Consider the following 23,116-nt stretch of genomic DNA (forward strand, 5'->3'; position numbering starts at 1 on the left):
TCAGCATGTCGACTAAGTTACCACGAAAATCTCTCTCTCTCTCTCTCTCTCTCTCTCTCTCTCTCTCTCTCTCTCTCTCTCTCTCTCTCTCTCTCGATGAAATCTATCTACATTTAACTCTCTGTGTTGATGTATTTTGTTCATCTTTTGACATCATATTTTCCACCCGCCACTTGATCCTCATTTAAAAGGTACCCATTTCGTTAAATTTCTTATTGCAAAAAAGTAAACTAAATATTTCTTTTCTTCCAGTGGAAATACTGACGAATGATAGTAACATTATTATTATTATTATTATTATTATTATTATTATTATTATTATTATTATTATTATTATTATATAACAGAAGTAGTGAGTGGCAATAGTGCGCTAATTTATAGAACCCAAAATGCCACTTGCCTGACTAGCAGGCTTCGCAAATTGAAGGGAAAAATAATCAACGGGAAAGAAAATGACAGGGCAGAGTCATTGGGAGTGGTTTTTTCGTGACGCTCGATTTAGCCATAGCAGTCATATTAGCTACATCTTTAATTCCTTTTTGAACATCGCCAGGTTTTTCACAGTTTTCATTCTTGAGCAAACTGGTTGAATAATATGTAATATTGTTGTGTCAAATAGTTGGGACTGCCGTGTTTGTTGTCAAAATCGGAATAAATCACAAAACCATTTTTCCAGATTACTTTTCAGCTACACATACTAAATTACATATTTTGAGAGTCATTAATCTGTAAACATTGGATAATGGCCAATTTGTAATTTTTATGCCAGAGGCTTCAAGACATTTGTCATTCTTCGAATATCGTTGTTATATTTGGCCCCATTCGTGTAAATCATCTAGACTACTACGCGTTACTTGGATGTAAGCTGATTGCGTAAGCAGACCTCTTTGGTACGTCAATTTCATGATTTATTGCATTGTAGCTCAGATGCTTTAATGCTCGATTCCTGTTTTAAATGGTACCCACTGAAGTTCAATTAGATGGGTTTATTCTTTATTATTCATGTGACTCTCTCCACTAAATAGTTTGGTAATCCATCTTAAAAGTAGTTTATTATATTAAAATGTGATTGAACATAATTATTGTATATAAAGAAATTTTTAATGTTTCCATTCACTATATAAATACTTTTATGAAATCGCTATGTCTTGGATGGTAAAGTTCTCTTTTCGCAAATTCTGAATTTGATACATTATATTTAGGTGTTTATCATATTAATGCACGTAGGTAAGATTTCTCACTAACTTCTCATTACTGCTTTCTTCATTTTCATTTTTACGTACATATAAGATTCAATTTTTTGTATACCGTATTAGATCTAATCTGACCAGGTTTATTTCATATGCATTTAGTTTTGTGTTCATTTATGAGTTTTAATCTGGTCATTTGGCCTTTAAGTTGTCTATAATCAGATAGAATTACTTGCCTGCAGCAAATTACTATTTCTATCTTTTAAAATGAATATCAATAGTATTATATATACTGAAAAAGAAAAATTGGTCCCAGCGATTGCCGTATGGTACGCCACCCGATAGTTTTTAATGCCCACAGAAATATAAACCATCGCCTTTTATGTAAGAGTACTTATCGATGCGAGCTGGAATCCATCATTGAAATTTAGTGACAAGGTGGTAAATTTGAAGTAGGCTTGCAAGTGGGCAAACCCAACCCCCAACTCACCCGCGGGGAGCAAGCTCTATTTCTTCGGCCTTCAACAAGAGAAAACGTGTTACTATGCTCTTCCGGGCGGTTGTTTGAATCTTCTGTCTGCATTTATGGTGTACTTGTGTTTCGTTTGTAATGGATTTTAATAAAAAAAACGTGAACAACAAGTGTTTGAAGGACAAGAGCAAGTTTGTGATCACTTTATGTCCTCTTGTGTTTGTGGATCCCCTCCATTTTTTTTCTTCTGCAGGAGTAAGTACTGCTGTCCAGGTTCTCCCTGCGATGAGTGTTCGTGCTTTTGCAGTGGAAGAGGTTTGACAAGAAGCAGATGTATGCCAAGAAGCGTTGGCCACTGTTATCAGGGGTGGATACTCCTCTCTTGATACTACTGAGTCTTTCAGCTCCTTCCTCCTGAACTGCCCAACCCCTTCACTGCCCCTTTTGTTTGTTCTCCACTGGTTTCGGTCTGAGGAGAGTACATGCATGGAGGTGGATGACCAGCACATGTTCTCCTCTAGTGATGAACCATGTGCGCATGCCTACCGCTCTGTAAGTGAAAACCCTGACATTTGTGCGTGGTTTACCACCACTTACTCCAGCTTTGTCAATTACTCCTGTTATTTCAGTTTTGTTGGAGTGCCTGCAGTATGTGTCCTCATAATATGTTGGAAAGCCTGTCACTCTGCTTTTCTGGATCACTTACCAATGGTTATGGGTTCTTTTGTTGTTCCCACCAAAGAGCTCAACCCCATTGAGCTTCCTGCAGCAGTTACCTGTGGGAGATTACCTTGATATTGAACACAGGTCATATTTCTTTATCTGCTACACTTCCTGCCTTGACCAGTCCTCCTCCTTTTTTGGATGGAGTATGGTGAAGAAGCAAGGCATGCTGCTGCTTCTTGTCCTTGTCAGGCACTTCATCCTCTTCTTTCATCGTCTTCTTTTGCTCCTTCTTCGTCCTGTAGGAAGAAATAGTCTGGAGAGTCCTCTCACAAAAAGTCTCACTGGACTTCCTATGAGCACCTTCCTGCTCTGAGGGTTGGCACTGTTCGTTCACCTTCAGGTGAGATGCTTGCTGTAGGTAGGGAAGACGCTGGGTTCTTTAGCACACTCAGAACGTCGAGTCTTCCTGCTCCTTCCAAGACTAGAAAACTGCCCCAGACTCTTTCTCCCATACTTCAGCAGAGGTATGCCTAATAGTAGCGTTGGTGCTACTTTCTTGTTCAGCTCATGCAGGATCTCCATATCGTGCTTATGTAGACAGGGAAATCACATGCGACAAGTCAGTAATACAGTACCCTTGGGTATTTTGATCATATGTGTGTGTATGTGTTTGTGATTGCACAGCCCCTCAAATGGTGTCTGATTCAACCAGTACCCTGATGTGCATGTGGGAAAATAGTGTTATCCAATGATTACTATCTGAAAATTCATCTTGCATGCCAGAAAAGCACAATAACCCTCGACTCATTCTAATGAGTTCATCTTCCTGTTATATTTCCACTCCTCTTCCGCTAGGGGCTTTTGATGATTGCACCAGCTAAGGTTCAGCAAGGCAGTCACCACATCTTACAGCTAACAATGAAAAGTTGAAAAGTTCACTGGCTGAGAACAATGAAGAGGAAAGTAGGAGAGGATTGTTGGGATAACCTGAGGAAATTTTTAGTGGCATCAATTGCTTATATTATGAGAGATTTCCATTTGAGGATGATGTGGCATGAGCCAAACTAGATAATCTGCAAATTTGGCCCAGTATTGAGACACAGAAACACATTTCATGAAACACCAGGGTTGATGTGAAAACCATTCTGTGCCTATCAAGCTGGTAGAGGACGACCTTGTGCTCTCTATAGAGAGCAAAGCCAGACCTACAGTGCTGTATGTAGTCTGTTAGTGGCCTCTTTTGTTGGTAGGGCATGGCTGTATTTACTCCACTATTCACCAGAGTGCCTATATGAGTTTGAGGTCACTAGTGCTAAGAAAGTCATACATAGTCTTCTAGGAAAAAAACTGACTATATTTGCGGGATATGGCCCATTTTGATATGACATATGAACAGGGACATATATAGTTGTGACTACAATGGGTTTTGTGATGGGCTGCCGAACCTGGCGGCTAAACCTGGGTTTGGCAGCGCAGCTTGGAAGCTTACATGCTACTCTGTTTGCTTTTGGAGTTGCTACCTTCAGAAATATTCTTAATTTATGAGGTGTTTTCATTTGAGGATGAACACGGAGCCGAGCAAGGTGTCTGAAATTCTGAAACTAGTATTGAGACATTAGAACAAATCTGCCAATTTGCATATTTCAAATACAGTATTGACTGTATGTAGGAGAGTGATTGATTAATGGTAACAGTCTTGCAGTGTTTATACAATATAATGTTATAAGAACTACATAATTCTAATTTATTTTAAAAAATCGACTTGATGATTTAGGCCGGGCAAATGCAAGGATCACACAATTATAAAGCAAGTTGAGAATAAGCGAGTTGTTTCATTAACAGTAACGGTCATTGTGTGAATAATAGGTAAATGAATGATTTATACTTATGGAAGTACTCAATTACAAAGTGCCAGAAGAAGAAAACAAAGCTGTAAAACAAAGCAAAAGACACTTTAAGGAAGGAATGCATGTTATTTTTGTAGCAGTGCATGGCGCCAGTTAAAAACAAATATTCGGTGTTGGTTTCTTTTTTTTCCTCTCTCTCTCTCTCTCTCTCTCTCTCTCTCTCTCTCTCTCTCTCTCTCTCTCTCTCTCTCTCTACAGCTTCAAGAAATAGGATAGCACCCATGCTTCGTTAATTTTCCAGAGACCAGTTGCTATTTATACCACCTATACCCCGTAGGGGGGTAGTGCCATTAGTGCACTTTTCACCCTATCCTAACAATTGTTTCATAGTACAACTGCGAGGGTTAAAGGTATGAGTAGTGTAATAGGAGGTAAGCCTGAGGCTTTCTTCCTGTTACACTATTCAAACCTTTTCACTGTTTACCTTTCAGCGCTGAATGACCTCGTAAGTCCCAGTGCTTGGCCATTGGCCTAAATTTCATATTCTATTTCTATATCACATATATCCGGAGATTGCACATGTCAGCTTTTTATATCTCATAAGATCTGTTATATTAACGCCCACAATGAGTATAATATTATAAGACAAAAGTGCGAAGTAAGATAAATATGAAACTTAGTGCAAATATGACAATCGGTTATTTCAGAGACGCTGACTGGTTATCTCCGGTTCATCTCTCATTGATTATTCAAGCGGTATTGAAGCCTTCTTAAAAGGGCAGATTCCTCTCTTGATTCCATTCGGATGCTCTCTCTCCTCCCGGGGTGCTTCTGTGAAAGAGCAGAGAGCTATTTTCTCTTGTTGACGCAATCTTCATTTAGTGGTCTGTAAGACGAAGAACGTTTATAAATATTTCTCAAAGGCGAATGTTGCAAGCTAAAGCTTATATTTATAAAAATCGATAAAACGTAGAGATTCGAATGTGGACCTGATCGATCAAAACCGAGTGCGCTTCAAAGTCTTCTGTTATTGTTTGCTTTTAGTTTAATGCTTGCAGTCTCTCTGGTTTCAAGACAAGCAAACTTGCAGACGCACCTGAGCCTTATATTCAACGCCATCTCCTTCGTGGAAACAAAGGATTGTCATAAGAAACCTTAATCAGCATCGCATCTCTGGAAACACAAGAGTTGTTAAAAGTGAATTATCGTGCCTGGAGTAGACAAATATGGCTCCGTCTTTCTTGAGTTTATTTAATTTTTCTAGTAAAGACAAGGAGGTATGTTATATAATTGTATATTTACAAGTTTCTTTTCAAGCTTCTTATCGTTTTAGTTGTGATACATTGTTTAAATTTTACACACATGCACACAGATTATATATATATATATATATATATATATATATATATTATATATATATATATATATATATATATATATATATATATATATATATATATATATATATATATATATATATATATATATATAATGTGTTTATGTATAAATGAATGTCTTGTACTTGTGCCAAAAGGGCTGAAACTTTCTGTACATCTTGATATTTTTAGATGTCTGGGAATGCCGGCGCATTATATCTTCATGAAATATATTGAAAAACAGTGCCATTTTATAAAATAACGTAAGTGACCGCATTCTTGAATTCCTCAAATTATAACATGGACAGCTTGTGAGAATGGGTAGCTGATATCCAAGATTTTTGGAATATTTGCATCAAGACTTTAGCCGAAAAAGCCTTGACCTTCAGCTCTCTATAATCGATTTCAGTTTTAGTGTTTTTCAATATGTATTTGGATTCTTTTGAAGGAACGTTTCATTATTTTTAGCCGGTCTCAGTACTGCTTGTATGTCGCTGCATCTTAATAGACTTTTAACTGCATGGGTTCGAGTCCCCGCTGAGAAGGGCACTTTTCCATCTCTTTCCTTTTGAATTTCAAGGCTCTCAGTGAAGAGTTACCAAAAATGCTGGGAAAGAGACGCCATTGGGGTCAATAAAAATTATATATATATATATATATATATATATATATATATATATATATATATATATATATATATATATATATATATATATATGTATGTATGTATGTATGTATGTATGTATATATATATGTATATATATAAAATATATATATCTATATATATATATATATAAATTTACATATTATATATATATAGTATACATATATATGTGTGTGTGTATATATGTATGTCTATATATAAAATATTATATATATATATACTATATAATGTTATTTATCCACTTGTAACCTTTTATCCTCATAAATATTAAGCCACAAATATCACCTAATTTTTTAAGTCACTATGCCTTTAGAATAATTTACGCCCAAGAGGAATAAAATTTGATAGTGTATCTACCCCGGCCAGGATTCAAACCTTACCCATAGATTTTGATAGAGATAGGCAGTTAAATTTACCATCTGTTCCTCAAGAGAGATGATTTGATATCGTCTTAGCTGTATATTATTATATATATATATATATATATATATATATATATATATATATATATATATATATATATATATATATATAATCTGTCTTTATCTATATATTATATATATATATATATATATATATATATATATATATATATATATATAATATACATTATATATATATATATATATATATATATATATATATATATATATATATATATATATATATATATATATATATATATATATATATATATATATATATATATATATATATATATATATATATATATATATATATATATATATATATATATATATATATTTGTGTATGTTGTTGTCGATAACATGACCTTTACCGGTGTGACGTAAAATTCCCGCAACGTCTATCTACTATATTTATCATGTTCTTAACTCGGAGGCTATTTTTATATAACCTACTTTTGTAATTTATTTCCGTGCTTGGTATGGTTATGTTTATTATTTATGTATTGGTTTCTTATATGGTAAAAATTCTCTCTCTCTCTCTCTCTCTCTCTCTCTCTCTCTCTCTCTCTCTCTCTCTCTCTCTCATTTGTATTCAGATTTGTCAGATGTTTTTTAATAAATCGTGATAACTTACTCTTGCATATTTAAATTTTTAAAAGTTTATGATGAGAATCAGGTTGTTATATTATGCGGTATACTTGTTTGGGTATGACTAACAGTGATCATAAAAGTCATACTTAAAACCACCTCTTGTGTATGCATGGGGTTTAGTGACTTGTAATTACAAACCAGATCTCAAGTTATTTTATGTATGCATGTATGTTTATAAAGATGCCCATTGAAACAATAACGCTTACAATACAAACCTCACACCGTTCTGTTTGTGAATCCACCTCTGCACTCCTTTCTGAGGGTATTTCACTTGTCTTTTAGAAATTTCTCAGCAATAAACCTCCCCTCCAAAACATTTCGTTTCGGTGGTGGCCTTCTATAGTTAATCGATGGGTATAGAAGGTTTCTCGCTCTCATAAGCGCGCTCTAAGTGTAAACAGTTTTAACGACCAGGGTGTTATCCCAGTCAAGGAGGTAGCAAATGGGTAAATTCTCTTAAACACACGGTGCCTCTGAACTAGCAGTGAACTGTGTGTCAGGTAGTTAGCCGATCGCAGAAGAGAAAAAACTGAATAGATTAGGTATGGGTAATCGGTGCTCTGTCAAAATTGTACCAGTACTACCTTTAAGAATCGGGAGGTAATCCTCGCCCCCACAGGTTTGAAAATGTTTATCAGATATTCTCTCTCTCTCTCTCTCTCTCTCTCTCTCTCTCTCTCTCTCTCTCTCTCTCTCTCTCTCTCTCTCTCTCAGACACACACAGATCACGTGTTGTGAGAGACCTTCGGATCAGTGTTCAGACGTCACGGATGACATTAATTAAAGAGTATATCGACCATGTAAGCGGAAATCTTTCTCTGTCTCTCTGGCGACGTAGATGCTCGGTATGTGAAACTAGCTCAAAGTCTTTTGCTTTATCACCCCCTCTTCTGTATTATGTCCTGACATCTGATTTCATCTCCACTGGATGAGGACCAACTTCTCAGTGCAGCAATGGGCCACACCCTCGAAGAAGTATGTAGGTTGTCTGATTTTGTGGCCCCCTTCTCCAAATACCGCAAATCCTTTCTCGTCTCTTGAAGAGAATCATGCAATGGTCACAGGTCTACAGAGAGAGATTACGAAGGGTCAGTGCAGGCAAATATAGCTTTCGATCATCACGCTTCAAGGGCAAGCACGTCACATTTATGAGAGCGTAAATTTAAACACGTATGAAAATATATAAAGAAACGAAATCCAGCGGAAGAAATGGGTTTTGAATATACTGTATCATCCGACTTGAAGTGGAGCTAAAGAATGCGAAGAAGTCGGTCAGAGAGCTTTGTCTGTCACAAAAGCGCACGTGCATTTTGTAAAGAGTACGTAAGAACATGAATGTATGAAGATAAACAGCCCAAGTAACATGGTTTGCTTCATTGAAAGAACGAATATTTCTACTGATATATGGGAACCGAGTCAAACTCTGCCAAAGTCTAGGGAACCTCTAGACCTTGAACTCTACTGCCCCGTGGGGGGTTATTGTCGTCAGTGCACCTTACGCTATGCACTGTAGGCATTACAAGTTTCTTTGAAGCATCCCTTCGGCCCCCAGCTGCAACCCCTCTTATTCCTTTTACTGCACCTCAGTTCATATTCTCTTTTTTCCGTCTTTATTTCCACCCTCTCCTCTCAGTTGCTTCATAGTGCAACTGCGAGGTTTTCTTCCTGTTACACCTATCAGACCTTTCTACTCTCAGTTTCCCTCACAACGCTGAATGACCTCATAGCCTCCAGCGCTTGGCCATTCAAACTACTTGTGAACCGGTACTGTACCTCTGTTCATATTCTCTTTCTTCCATCTTACTTCCCACACTTTCCTGACAGCGGTTTCATAGTGCAACTGCGAGGTTTTCCTTCCGTTACACCCTTGAATCCTTTCTGTTCTCAGTTTCCCTTTCAGCGCTGAATGACCTCATAGGCCCCAGCTCTTGGCCTTTGGTCTGAGTTTCATATTCCGTTCCAAATTGCCTGCAGAAGCACAAATAAATTAAAATTAATGTAAGAACATATGTTTAGACGATGTACATATATTTATGAGGCATAATAGTCCTAAAATGCAAAGTATCTCAGGTACATTGACCAAACCTTTTACCGCACACTTCATGAAGATGTGTATATATATATATATATATATATATATATATATATATATATATATATATATATATATATATATATATATATATATATATATATGTTTCATAGGGGTAAAACCTTTCACGGTTTTACTTTTATGAAACACACTCGTGAAAATGGCTTCTGCATAGATTTGCAGTTGGACGGTAGTACCTTACCTTTCCTGGTATCTGGTCTGAAAAGTCCAGGAAAACTACAAATTTATAAATGAACTGGTGACATTGGCCAATCGTCTAATGAATATCGGAAGGATGTAGTTGATTCAGCGTTATCACTATATTTCGGTATAACAATTTGTTATTAAGTATAATCATGATGATCATGATGTTATGATTATGGCTGTTGTAAGTTTTTAATTATTTTTCTTTATCATTAACTTAACCCCTGGCATATGAAAGACAATTGTGATTATAGTGATCATAATAATATCATATCCACTTTAAGCCGTAATTTTAGAAAACACATTGGTGTAATTGACTTGAACTGATCATATGTCGAATAAAATTGGTGGGTGTTAAATTATGTAAAAAAAAAAATAAATGTTCCGAACAGGCATCATTATCCTAAAAAGTTGAAAGTCACTCGAATGGCATCCCTCGGAGCATTGATTATTGGTAATGTCTTTGGACCTTGGCGTATTACGTTACATGACGTACGGTGAGCCCTTTCAGTCTAGCCAGATTCCAGGAGTACGGTAATTGCTCTCTCTCTCTCTCTCTCTCTCTCTCTCTCTCTCTCTCTCTCTCTCTCTCTCTCTCTCACACTCTCACACACATATATATATATATATATATATATATATATATATATATATATATATATATATATATATATATATATATATATATATATATATATATATATGTGTGTGTGTGTGTGTGTGTGTGTGTGTGTGTGAGAGAGAGAGAGAGAGAGAGAGAGAGAATTTTTATAAATCAAAGACTGAAATACCTCTTTCCCGCACTCTGTTCATCATCTCTTTCTAGTTCTTCCTCCCATTCTGTCTTCTAACAATTCTGAATTGCACTCTTTTTTTTTTTTTCAAAAACATGGCGGCGTCTTTTCTTTCCACACTAACAAAACCATTTGTAAATACTATGATCTTTCTCTGCACTTAGACTAGACTTTCTGCCACTTTTATATACTCCACATTTCTAACCATGTTAATTCTACATACTCCACATATACGAAAACAATGAGTCATTTTAACAATGGGTCCAGAGAATGGCTTCCACAGTCATATGCTTCAACTGCAGAATTGCGATTGGAAGGGTGGTTTCAAGTGTTACACTTCTATTTTCATCTTGTAACCCGTAATTGAGGAGGATGATAGTAGCCACATGCCCAATCCACCCTGAGTGCGACTTAGTGAAGTGTTCCTGTTAACTGTTTCACTGTAGGCTATAATTCTTCAAAGACACAATTGTTCTAAATGACCCTGTTCATATCACTCTTAGTCTCTTATGGATTGCAAAATTTTAAAATGGCGAAAAAACCACAAAATTTTCTTTTCTTAGGCTATTACTCCATTCCAGATAGAGCATAATAAACATACTTGCGAGTTTTATTCAAAAGACTCATGCATATTGATCAACCATTAAGAAATTTTTAAAAACTCAGCCGAAAACGTTACAGCATACCACCACAGTTTGTCAAGTTTTGTTTATTGATTATTGATTATCGTAGATTTAATCCTGAGTATTGCTTTTGTCCAAACGGGCTCCAGTGTTTTCAGACAACTTGGACTTTCGATGCCTATGAAGTAGTGCTTCAAGATTTTGTGTAATGTTACGATACTCCTGGTTTTGCTTTTGTTTGCGGTAGCCTGCGTTCCTTGCTGTTATGGCTGCTGCTAGTAACTGGAATTGTTGTGCTTCGCTATATCGCATGCTAACGCGCGTTGAAAAATATAATAATTAAAAAATGCGCCGGAGTTTCTTCGGCGCAATCGAGTTTTCTGAGCCCGGTGGTGGCCTGTCCTATATCGTTGCTAGAAGCATGATCAAGGCTAACTTTAACCTTAAATAAAATAAAAACTACTAAGGCTAGAGGGCTGAAATTTGATATGTCTGATGATTGGAGGGTGGATGATCAATATACCAATTTGCAGCCCTCTAGCCTCGGTAGGTTTCAAGATCTGAGGGCGGACAGAAGAAGTGCGGACGGACAGATAAAGCCGGTACAATAGTTTTCTTTTTAGATAACTAAAAACTAGAGAGAGTTTGTCATAGTGCAACTATATCACAGCACCTAAAATATTTTATTTTATATCGCATTCGGATAGGCAGCATGTAAAAGGAAGTTTAGGCCACATTTTTAAAGCTAAGAAGTCTGCTGTGCCAAATTTTTAACATGTATTGAGGATATTCGGTAGTTCAAAGGTGTGGAAAAGGAAGTGAATCAATCAAGTCTTTCCTTTATTTTTTTAAATTTTGTGAAACAACTTCGAAGGTTGAACACGAAGTTGAATACGAAAATGTTTGAGGGTTAGAAAAAAATGTTACAAGAAAGGAAAGAAAGCTTTTAAGGGGACAGAGAGACTGGAAATTGAGAAAAAGTGAATGGAGGCCCTAAAGGGAAGGTCAGAAATCCGGGGAAAAGGTAAGGTGGAGAGAGAATTCCGAGTGTTGTATGAGGACATACATTTATATAGTTTGTGGACGGGGGTCCATGGATAACACAAAGAAACCATTTTGTAAGTGATGAGCCTTTGTGCAATAACTGTAATTCTCCAATAATCATTAGTAAAACCTCTTCCCTGTAGGTTCCCGTGAACCTTAAAATATATTTTGTTTTTAAATACTTTACTTGGCAGCTTATGTTGAACGAATTTCTATCCGTGTAATTGATAAATAGTTCTTAGAATGAAAATTCTGCAATTTAGGGAATGAATATGATCATAAGTACTAGATTCCCTCTGTATGTATCGTGTATTTCACACTGGTCCTTTAGGTGAAAAACATAAGAGATGATCCTCCTTTTATTTTCATGTGAGGATTTCTTATCCTTAGTATGTGTGCATTATATGTATATATGTATATATATATATATATATATATATATATATATATATATATATATATATATATATATATATATATATATATTTATATATAATGTATGTATATATTCAGTATTATAATAATTGCATAATTCCTCATGGCGTACATACAGGTTGTGTTGGTGAACAGATGTGGAGGATGAGCCAGGATGCCCCGCACACCATAAAAAGTAATGCTCGTTGAAGCCATTTTTTCATTGCTGTATAAGCGTCCTTATTTTTATTTTACATTCGCCCATCACCGTGGACGGAGCTTAGGTAGTTTCAATTCTGCATGCTCGTATATGTCATCTTTTGAAATATGTTATCGGTATGGTGTTTGGTAATCGAGGGTCGTACATTTTAAACATTTATTGCTTAAATAATTAATCAAGGTAATGCTCACACTGTGTACTCTTGATCTTCGAGATATCAAAATTATACGTTAACTAAATCTATGGGGATGCTTATATAAAGGATATAACAAAGTTAATTAGGAGATTGCTATTACGTTCGTGGTCAGGCATGCTTATGAAAAAACATTAATTAGTCTTGGCTTTTATCAAGTTTCTGAATTCGCTCTTGTAAGCGCAGCTGCAAAATTATGGTGGGGCAAAGTTGTATGGTGTAGAAACCAAATGCCAAGGAGCAACAGTATAGTAATTTTAACCGGGTAGGATGACTTTTTTGGCCCCAGTACCTCATCATCTGCCCTAGATACCTTTCATAAATCCAACAGTATTTATAGTCAGTCCCCTTTGATGACTGTCATATGTCACATAGATGAAGATCGTAATTGTCTAATGACATTGGCCATCAAGATATTTTTTTATTCGTCTTCATAATACCAATAATGAGGACAGTTGTTTGTACAACTCTGCGCATTTCATATATCAGTCTATTTTCTAGCTTACTATAAGTTAAAGGTACTGAAATTAAACGGACCTACATTTTACTAATGAAGGTAGCCATCATGTTTCTGCTGTTATCTGAGGTGTTACGAGTCGGAACTTTCCGAAGAGCTTGACTAGGCAAATGTGATAGTTGGTTTTAGGTCTCCGGACTCTAAGGGTATGCTGTTTCATAGATCGAAAGGAAGTCGATCTTATGTATTTTGAGTTAGCTAAAAAGACATTAGTTTTGTAGGATTTTCGAAAGTAAACGCATGAAATGCAATGAAGAACAGTTTCCATAGTAATTTAGTGGACATATGAATTTGATAGGGTGAATAATGAGATCTGATGTAGCAGATTCTATCTGCCATTCTTTCAGTAACTGTGCTGCAAGTCTCAAATGATTTTTCAATAAGGACACTATAGTTAGAATACATAGAATTTGTGAAGCTGGATGTAACTACGCAATAGTTATCAAGATTACTTTCTTCAAGTGAATATTTGTTGCTAAATTTCACGTTAATTATTTAGTCATTGGCTATATATGGGAATTACTTTGATCCCATTACCATTTACGTTAAAGGAATTAATTTAAGTTTTTTTATTCAAGGTTACACGTAAGCAGATTTACAACTGCTTCAGTTTGATGTAGGTTCTAGATCAGTGGTTCTCAACCTGGGGGGCGCGCCCCGCTAGGGGGGCGTCAGCAATTTCCAGGGGAGGCGCGAGGCCTAGGGAAAATTTAAAAATTCTAAAATTACATTCGTTATTTTCTTAACAAGAGTGAGGAACTAATATTCAGAAGTTTATAAAAAAATAAAAATAAAAAAGTATCGCCTCCTAACGTTAGTTTCGTATAGTCTACTACTCTAGTTAGGCTCATTGGGCTTACTGTGTTTTGTAATTATTTAGCTCCCTCCCAATCCCTCGAAACTCCTTCTCTTTCTCTTTTTTTTTTTTTCATTTTCCTCTTAATCTGGGAGGGAATTTTACTCATAGGTGCAAGGGGGGCGTGAGGGAAGGACCAACTCTTAGAGGGGGCGGGGTAATAAAAAGGTTGAGGACCACTGTTCTAGATGTTACATTCACTGCAAACGTCTTTTGCCTTGTAAAAGTGTTCCTAGGTCTGTAGGATGACCTTGCAAATAATCCTTTGTACAGCTCATGTGGATTTCAGTGCTCTATTTGGATTGCTACCGTGTTACCGTTTTATGTTGCATAAACATGACATATATATATATATATATAGTATAATCAATGTGGCAAAGCCTGCCTGTGACTCGCGATTCATATCAGTTTGAAGCCTTGATCAATACACTTTCTTAGTACTTGAAATATCCGCTGCACGGCTGACAAAATCCATCAGAACTAAGAAACCGTAGACGCTTATCAGACATAGTGTCTGCTGTTATTTTTGCTTCTATGCTGTTCTGGTTTTTCATTTACATATAAAGTTATTTGTTTCTCTTGGATTACAAGACAGACTTATTAAGCCTTCTTTAAGTCTGCTATTTTTGTGCTGCACGCGTCTCTTACTTAATTGTTTTGTATCAGTTATTTATACTTCATCGTTAGATGCAGTCTAACCAGTTTGAGTGAAAGTAATGGCCACTTGTTATACAGTATTTCATGGAACGTGACGATTGACTTATCTTTGAATATATAAATATTTCCCCTCGAGTCTTCGTTTTCCCCCAAAATTTTCTTTATGGAAAATAGGCATGACAATGTTTACGTTCTGTAAAATAAGTCCTTCATATCCTACTGCCGGTAGACAATTAAATAAAATAAATTCCTTCATTCACTTTTGCACTGTTTTACGTAATAGTAGTTTACATAATTACTTATTTTAATGCTTGGTATGTATAACTTCTCACAAGGTAGATTGCTGGATGAATAGTAAATGCAGATCTCTTTGTTTGTATTCTAGTTACCGTAAATTGGTGACTTAATTCCTCAAATAGAATAGCTGCTTAAACTAGACAAATATCAGTTAAGCAGTAACCCAGCAGTTGCTTAGTAGTACAGAGCTATTTCCGGCAATGGAAAGGATTGAGCCAAGATTATTCTTAGCTACCTCAACCCGCTACAGGTCCTTGCATGCCAAGCTGAATTTCATAGTACTTACAAGAAATTAAGGCTAAGTGAGTTATCCGCTACTGAAAGTTCAGGCAGTGTTATTTTTAATGTCTGAATGCAAACACAACAGTAATGAAAATATTCGTTTTAGGACACAATGTCTTAAGATTGAAAGATAAACGAAAAATGAAAGAGTGGTTGGTAAGTTGTCTAGCGTCTGCATATAAATGTAAGCATATAAATTATTTTCCCCCTTTAAAATGTTTAGCATCAGTAAGGTATATTCAGTAAAAAGGAAATCTGAAAGCCCTCTTTCAAGGACAAAGTAAAATAGAGCCGTACAAAACAAGTCTCCGATTTCTAGTGGATCATGGTGAGGTACGCGTATTGATCTTCCTTTCGCTATGAGTGCATTGCAAGGACACCATAACTTAAATTCCGGCTTGGTCTGGTTGTGACCAGATTCTAAGCAAGCTTTATGGATACAGTAGACTTAATACTCCCCATTGCCATGCTTCAAAACGCGTAATAAATCCCTGCCAGCTCGGGCAGGACAAAAGAGAATGTAAGTATAGGTTCTTCCCGTCACTACCGCTAGTGAATTTAATCATGAACTTAACTAGGAGTTTTAAAGGTGAATGGAAATGAATTAGTGTTACTATGGTAAGAGTTTCACAGTACATTTGAAGACTTGGAAGTTTCGATACTTAGTTAATGAGGTGAAGCTATACCTGGGAACACGGATTCTGGTATTTTTGATGTCTGTGTAATAATTGATGACGGCCTTGATTCACGACTCGGGAGCGCCGTTCGGAGACCACACCTCGCAACGATGATATGGCATGCAGGTTGTCACCTACTGCGGAGAAATAAGTATTAGAGAAAAATATTAACCTCATAGCGTCAGTTGGGGTCCTCTTAAGCACCAGAAGAGTTGGAAGACCTAGACCTATCAGGTGAGGACTGAGATGATGAGCAGAGATTTGTGGAAGTGAAGGTCTTTAATGAGCGGTGGATGATGAGAGTTGAAGTGGTGGGTATATATTAAGTGGTGGTTAAGGCTGTAGTTGCTTGCAACTTCGACTCGTTTCCTAATTATTCTTCACCACACTTATTTTTATGCGTCTCTGTTTTCATCAGAGCTCATCTTGATATATTTAATGTTTGTTAAATTTATATTTAATGCCCCCCCCCAACAAAAAAAAGTAAGTAGATTGTTTTTTGTTGCAACGTGCTTCCTAGTTTAAAAAAAATGATTGAGACTTGATAGTATATAAGGATAATTAACGCAACATTTTAGCACCGAAGATTAAATTCGGTTCCTTTTGGGCGTGTTTATTTTTTTTATTAGCTTTGCATAAAATCATTCTCTGGAACCACGTGAAATGGCAATGTAGGTAAATGCATAAAGTGAAGATTCATGTTAAGCTCTTTAGGATATTCTTGTCTGCTTTGCCGCATTTCCAGGTGCCTCAGAAGCACTAATTGAACTGTTTAAATTTGGTTGTAATAATGCAAATTTAATTTTACCAAAATATAAAGGTAATATTTTCTTTTGATCTATGAGTAGAAGCTTTTAACATAAGGTTAACGCAAAGTAATTTCTTTAACAACGAAAAGGGCATTTGATTAATATATTCTTGTAGATGAATAAAAAAAATCTGTAATTTAATCATCCCAAGATGGAAAATTAAATCTGGGTACTTGTTTGAATACTGCTTGGTAAACTTGAGTTTTCCAAAAGGATTGATTCCAGATTATTTCTGATGTCACGTTTTCATTCCAGCTCGCTGTGATTTTATTGTTCCTTACGATAAGAAATATGCAAATGGTGACCATTACAGGAGCTTTTCCGGTTCTGGGTTTTTGCAAAACTGGAAACTTAAGCTTATGGGTTACTAGATTTGAAGGTACCCGAATAGTGTTCAGTATGGTGAGGTATGTTACGAGAATAGTGCACGCGTAAGATTTAATTATGGCTTTGATATGGTGATCATTTTTGTTCTAGATCCACATGCGGTTACTTATTTAAACTCAGCTTATGAGGTTAAGGGTAAGCCAGTGGGCCAGTAGTTAATTTCTTGTACATGTTCCTCCCTCTTATCCGCTTAATTCTTAAGGAAAATCTTCGCATATAAGTTTCTGATATTATTATTATTATTATTATTATTATTATTATTATTATTATTATTATTATTATTATTATTATTATTATTATTATTATTATTGTTGTTGTTGTTTTGTGAACGGGCAACTGTTAATCTAGATATATATTAGTGTCAAATTCAGTAGAGCGAACAAATAATTTTAGGGCCTTGCTGTTGGGAAATCTGTACCTATGTCTTTTTGAGAAGTTGTAACTGAGTATAAATAAGTACTCAGTTATTATTGGTAATGGTAGCTTACAGAGACATACAGTAAACTGCCATTACCAAAGTAATGGCAGTTCACGGTATAAAATCTTCTCTCTCTTTTATGAAAACTTCACGGACCCACATAGAACGCCACATGTTCGAAGATAGGGGAACAAACAATATAACACGAATAGGTAAAAAATGTTTTGTGCACATTATACACATTATACTTTTTTTTTTAAAGCATAAGCTTAGAATACACCTCCTGTTACTCATTTCACTTCCGTATTCCTTAAAAAGAGTACCAGTTTGCAGGACTTGTTTACACTGATAAGCCTGAATTGATTTGGGGTCTAGAATGTTTGAATTTATTGGAAAGAATGTAAGTTTATGACTGGATTAAGAATAAGTCGTTACGTAATCGAAAGATGAAGAGTATAACTATAAATTTACGTCAAAAGATGCCATTGAGAGTTCTCTTTTAATATTTATACACGCGGCCATCACTGATCTTAATTGTATAGAAGAATATTGCTCATATTATAGTGTAGGTAAAACAATCACATTTTGTTCTTCGTATTTTAAAACTAATTTATGTTAATGAAAACTCTCACTTTTTTTCATTTACCAGCAAAGAGTTTACTATTAGGTAGCTGTAGCACGAGAACTCCATTTCTTGGTTCGTATAAGGGCTAACACTGCAAAAAATTAGAATCTCTCTCTCTCTCTCTCTCTCTCTCTCTCTCTCTCTCTCTCTCTCTCTCTCTCTCTCTCTCTCTCTTTTCCTGCCGTTCCCTTCACACCCGATATTAATGACCATATCGTGGGTTAACAAAATTGGATATGCATGGGTCACTGACCCGTTGCATTTCACAGTTGGGTTGCGTGCAAGGATTTGTAGATTTTAGTGTACTCTTAGAAAGCTTTTATTCTCTTGCTTCGGTTTCACCATTCATTGATACTCAAGTTCTTGGAAAGTTACGCGGTTTTTTTTTTTTTTGGGGGGGGCGGGTGTTGAAATCGGTGACTTCACATCATAGCAAATTTTCAAAAAACGAACCCCGTTCGTTAAAATACACAGCATTTTCTTTTTGTTACAATTTTGTCTTATTACTTTTTTAGTTTTCTGTAAAAGACAACTATTGTGCCGGCTTTGTCTGTCTGTCCGCACTTTTTCTGTCCGCCCTCAGATCTTAAAAACTACTGAGGCTAGAGGGCAGCAAATTGGTACGTTGATCATCCACCCTCCAATCATCAAACATACCAAATTGCAGCCCTCTAGCCTCAGTAGTTTTTATTTTATTTAAGGTTAAAGTTAGCCATAATCGTGCGTCTGGCAATGATATAGGGTAGGCCACCACCCGGCCTTGGTTAAAGTTTCATGGGCTGCGGCTCATACAGCATTATACCGAGACCACCGAAAGATGAATCTATTTTCGGTGGCCTTGATTATACGCTGTAGAAAAGACTTGATTGCGCCGAAGAAACTTTGGTGCATTTTTTACTTTTTTTTGTGCAGGTGGAAATTTGCGTAAATATATTTAATGTATGCGTGTCTTTCCAGTGTAGAAACATATGCCTTTCTGGATATTTATTTTTAGAATTTCATTTTCATTCATCATTTAGTCCCAATACTTGGCCTGTGGCCTAGACCTGGTACTCCATTTCATTTTAATCCTTCGGGCCAGCCCTATGAGACCCGTTAATCAGCTCAGTGGTCTGGTTAAACTATTTTGATAATAATAGTAATAATTCACCTTTATCGAGACTTATAAGTCGATATTTATACTGGCTCTGCAACACTAGGAATTCAACTTTCGCAGAAGACGTGGGATTCAATCGTATCATTAAGCAGTAATTCAGCTTTGTCAGCAGATAGGAATTCAACTATGTCAGCGAAAAGGAATTCAACGTTGTAGTGGGTAAGGAATATGACTTTCCCAAAAGGCATGACTCAGTGTTGTCGTGGGGTGAGAATTGAACTCTGTCATCGTGCGTGCTGTCATAGGTTGTGAATATGAAAACTGGGTGTTTGTGTTTGCCCTGAGCTGCTTCTACAGGTGGTTCTTCGACTACCGAATCAGATCCTTGGTATGATAATTGCATCATTATAACATGCCACCAGTGCCATTGGCTGCTTCATGCTGTGCTGGTTCGATCGATAGATTTATTGAACCGAATCTTTGTCAGGCCAGAGATTATTGGAAATTTAGGACAAATGGTAATATGAAAGTAATGCTTACGTGAGCTTAGCAATATAACAATAATGCTACACAGGGTAACTTCGGGAAATTTCAGGTTATGAGATCGATTGTGGAGTCACAGGGACCTTACTTTGGCACGCAGTCGTTTCAGACGACCAGATAGTTACTCGAAGCTGGCACGTGTCCCTTTGTCTTTGTGCTCTTAATCTTCACAAGATAAATTTGTTCATCTTAATTTCACACAACCGTGCATGTTATTTCTTAGAAATTTCTCGTTTTAAGGTTACTGAGCTTTCCTAGATTTGTTTTTGTTTTGTAGGCTTGTCAAGTGCCTAGAAGCTGCTTTCGTTGTTCATCAGTAGATTTTTACGTTTTATCTTTACAGAAATTCTCATCAATTAAATATTTGGTGTATCTTCATTATCAGGAGTTCCAGTATGATTACGGTCTTAATGTTTTCAAGTATTTCTTAAGTTAGTGAACCTCAGGCAGCGCACTGTAGGTGTTACTAAAGTGTGGTTGCTGTGTCCCCTCAGCCATTAGATGTAGCCATTTTTTAGCCTTCTACTTTCCTTACATTCCCGTTTCCTTTCTTCAGCCTTACTGTCCAACCTCTCTCTAACTTTTATTTCATACTGGAGCTGAGGATTTTTCTGCCCGTTCCACTCTTAGATCCCTGTACGTCATCTCGTTTATTTCCTGGATCTCGATCTTGCTATCCAATCACTCCAACTCCCCTCTTTTCACTGCCTTAATCGCTGAATGGTCGAAGGTGCTTCAGTGTTGGCTTGAAAGGCTGAATTTCATAAAATCAATCAATCAGTTGCAGGTTCGCTGACTATTAGGGTTTCCTTTTCGCCTTAGGCGAGGAAATGATGAAGTCAATAGGATATTTTGCTTTTTATGGAATTCCTATTGTTCGTGTATACTTCAGCACTCTGAGGCACTTGGCTTAAAAATTGAAGGTCTTATTCATTATGTCAGACCAAAGGCTTAACTTATATATATATATATATATATATATATATATATATATATATATATATATATATATATATATATATATATATATATATATATATACATACATACATACATACATACATACATACATACATACATACATACATACATACATACATACATATATTGTCTGTGCCTGTCTGTCTGTCCGTGTAGGTTAATAATTTGTGTGAGATCCCCCCCCCCCTTATTTATTTATCTTGTTGTCATGGTAACCTTAGTGTTATGAAAAGCTAAGAGGCACTTTCTGGAATGTTTGTTTGATATTCTTTTTTTTAAGTTCTTGCAATAACCATTACAGGAAATCGATGCAGGACGAATTATCATGCGCGTTGAGTCATTGATAAATGCACACCAAATGAAAAAGCTTCCGTTCGTTTGACATCGCGATTAACCAGTTCAAACCAAAAATTTTAATTTATATACATGCAAATTTGTTTTCGTACCTTTAGCAACCGGATGCAAGCTTTATCGGCTAAAGGTCACCCTTTTTCTCTGGAAAGGTCACAGCCAATTCCGTGAAGGAATCGGTAAATAGAACGTCTATTTTACTAAAGCGACGAAACATTACGAATATTTCATTCTTTAATTAATGGTAATACGTAATCGGTTTGCATCTCCTGTTTTCGCCTTCACCCGTTCCCCTGTCTCTTCAAAGAATTTATTATAACGGTTTTTGGTACATCATTCTGGTGAGAGTTTACTTAGTTACGTGAAATCGCCTTCTGAAGCAACTGAATGAAGTGGCACAGTGTGCTAGGCTACCTTCACTTATCCCACCGAATAACAGTTTTTAATGTAGTTCTGTCTCATGAATTCTTTACAGCGTGCTATCTTTATCGTTTTTGTCAGTGGGGCCTCTAGTTCACTGCTGTCTTCTCGGTAAATTTAAACTCCAATGGCCACTACAAAGTATTAGTTAAGTGTTTAACTGAAATAAAGCCAGGTATTATACTTCAAAACACTTGAATGGGAATATATATTAGAATGGCATTCATATATATATACAGGGTGCGGCATAAGTAACGCCCTTTTTAATTTTAGAGCTTATAATGTATATTTTCTTTAATTAATTTGCTAATTCTTCATTTTTCAGATATTTTATACAAACATGAGATTAACAAAGGAACAGAGTGTAAAAGCAATTCAATTGTGCTAGCAAAACAATAAAAATGGTGCTGAAACCGCAAGATTGTTATCACCTGAATTTAACATATCAGCTGAATTTAACATCCTGTAAGGGTGCAAAGCCGTAATATCACAAGCTTGATTAGAAAATTTGAATCCACAGGAAGTGTAAGTGATGCTCAAAGAGCGGGTAGGCCTGTTGTTGCAACAAGCTTAGAAAAGTCCAATGAACTACAAATAAATGACTAAATTCTAAAACTTTATATCTTTTGTAACTTTTATTTTTTTTCTTAAATTTGGTTTGATTTCATTTGTATTGAACATTATTAAACCGAATAAGCATTATATTAATTTTGTTAAAGTATTAAATTAATCTATTAACCTGTGGCAATACATTCGTGTTCGAAAAAATAAAGGATAATCAAAAAGGCTTTAATTTTGTTCCACTTAAAGGGCGTTACTTATGCTGCACCCTTTATATATACTGTGTGTGTGTATATATATATATATATATATATATATATATATATATATATATATATATATATATATATATATATATATATATATATATATATATATATATATATATACATTATGATGAAACCAAGCAAGTGATATTTGCGTAAGTGTGACGAATGTTAATTAATTTCCTCAACTAGGAGAGCTGCGTCATGATTACGAAGTCGGAAATTATTTGTTTAATAATGTGAAGTCACGGAAATGGTCATTCGAAGAAATTCCTCATTCAGCGTTTTTTTTTTTTTTTAATACTAACTGGATCTCAGGCTGAGGGGAGAATTTTTTAACTTTTAACAAATTTTGAGTTGTCTTATTTATTCCATCACGATGAGGGTTTTTTTCTGTGAGATTAAACGCAAGAATTTAAGTAGAAATGGCGATACAATAATGCTTTACTCATCCTTGTGTCAAAAATAACAATATTATAAACTGGAATAAATCTG

General features: G+C 35.7%; 1 protein-coding gene across 3 annotated transcripts in view; it reads left to right on the forward strand.

The window, feature by feature from the left end:
- Positions 1–23,116, forward strand: part of LOC136826599 (uncharacterized) — a 65,067-nt gene that overhangs the window by 4,770 nt on the left and 37,181 nt on the right. The gene's annotated exons all lie outside the window — the stretch shown is intronic.

The sequence above is a fragment of the Macrobrachium rosenbergii genome, chromosome 41 (genome assembly GCF_040412425.1).
Source record: "Macrobrachium rosenbergii isolate ZJJX-2024 chromosome 41, ASM4041242v1, whole genome shotgun sequence".
Classification (NCBI taxonomy): domain Eukaryota; kingdom Metazoa; phylum Arthropoda; class Malacostraca; order Decapoda; family Palaemonidae; genus Macrobrachium; species Macrobrachium rosenbergii.